Source organism: Olea europaea, unplaced genomic scaffold (genome assembly GCF_002742605.1).
Source record: "Olea europaea var. sylvestris unplaced genomic scaffold, O_europaea_v1 scaffold661, whole genome shotgun sequence".
In the NCBI taxonomy this organism is placed as follows: domain Eukaryota; kingdom Viridiplantae; phylum Streptophyta; class Magnoliopsida; order Lamiales; family Oleaceae; genus Olea; species Olea europaea.
The window spans coordinates 215,594-217,683 of record NW_019264985.1 but is presented as its reverse complement, the minus strand read 5'-3'; positions in this window follow the sequence as shown (position 1 = coordinate 217,683).

Below are 2,090 nucleotides of genomic sequence, written 5' to 3'. Positions count from 1 at the left end.
TCCGCTCAGCTCCTCCCGTCCTTCGACATCTACTTCTGTTCCTAGGGTGGCTACGTTGTCCGTTGACCCCATGGTGCCGCTTCTGGGTCAGATGTCTACACTGATCGAGCAGCAGGCTCGTATGATAGCTGAGATCATGCAGTTGCGTGCTGCTTCGGAGCGTCAGTCAGCCGAGATGTCTACGTTTCGCCATGCTCTTGTTGTCTGTCAGCGTCAGTTGCGCTGGATTCGAGATCATTTGGAGGAGAGCACGAGTGCTGAGAGTGGTTCTGATTCTTCCAGTGCTGGAGATGCTGCTACTTAGTTAGTTTTGTTGCTTTAGCTTTTCTTTGGCCCTTTGTGACAAAAAGGGGGAGTAGATTGATTGAGTTGATATGGAGTAGATTGCATAGATATTGGAGCAGATAATTATTTTTCGATAACTGTGATATAAAGTTGATGTATATATGTCATTTTGTAACTAGATTAAGTTTTTGATGTTTTGGCAATCTTAATGTCTGTTTTTGGTGTTTTAGACATACATTATTATTGCTTCTTAATCTGGTTAATGATATATGATTTATATCTTGTCTATATTTACTGTTTCCATTTCACATGCTTTTTCACGTGGTATTTGAGTTTTGTTTTTCAGGAAACAGGTTCAACAAGATATTGCGGATGTGATAGAATAGATTGGTAGTTTGGAGTCAATTTGTTTTCTATCCTTGACTGTCAAATGTGTTTTTGTCACAGAATGCCAAAGGGGGAGTTTGTTAGGAAAATATGTAATTGGCAAATCTGTGACCAAGGACCAAATTGTCAAAATTGTAAAGTCAAGGACCAAATTGTCAATGTCCAATAGTTCAGGGACTAGAGTTGCAATTAACTAAAGTTTATAGGCTAGGTCTAGGGTTGTGTGGGATGCCTTGAAGATGCAAGCGGCGCTTTGATTTCACTAGAGTCTCGCCCTGACCTCGCTCAAGCCACAATTGCAGAACCAACTTCGCTGGACACACGTTGAGCCGTCGCTCGAGGCTCGCCGTACCTCACTCGAGCGACCGTGTTACCTAGCCAATTCTAATTTTAAACGCTCGCGAATGTTTGACGCTCCACATTACCATATATCAACCTCTATATATACCAAACGTCCCATTCGTGTTCATCAACCCGAAAATTCACATTGAAAACACTTTGAATATTCTTTCAATTCCTTGGCAACCAAAAATCCAAATCATTCTCTCCAAGGATCAAAAGCCAAAGAAATCCTTCATTGTTCTCATACCAATCCTTGGCTTGTTGAGTAAAAACATCAAATTCATAGACCCCAAAACACATGTCTCACAACTCCAATTAAACTTCCAGAAGATCATCAGTTTGAAGATCCGGGAAGGATTTGCTTGAAGAGCTGGAGTGCGTGGAGATTCACGGGAGGTAGAAATTATACAAGGCTGGGATTTAGCACGGATCTGCAAAATCCAGGAGGGTCTTAAGTTCATACAGCAAGGAGGTCAGAAAATTGAGAGTGTCAATGATGTCTGACGTGCTGTAAGTTGGTTTCTACAATAGTGAATCTCTACTGGCTTGTGCCCGGAGTTTTTACCCAGTTGGGTTTCTCCGTCAACATATTTATTGTGTTTTTACCGCTTTAATTTATTTACTTGTCAATGGTAATCCAACATAGGTAGATAAAGCACGTGAATTAATCTGGACAAATTATAATTTGTGTGACTTGTTGCATGAATTATTCAAAAAGTTTTTAATTCCGCAAGAACACCTATTCACCCTCCCTCTAGGTGTTAGTTGGGTCGAACGATAGGTTTTTCAAATACTATACACACACAACGACTATTAGAGGAGATGGATGTATATAAAGCCAAACCACTTAGGTTTGGGCCAAGACTTATGCACATGGGTTGCCACTTAATCTAAACTAATGGGCTAATATCCAAGTCCAAACTTACCAATAAATATTCCAACTAACCAAAAGACCATCCTACCCAAACTTGGGCCATCCAAAAGTATAGGTTGTTTTTGATTTGAGCCAAGTCTATGGTGTAAATAAATTATCCGACAACTGTTTTAAATCATCGCCTGGATTTTATTGGGTATCA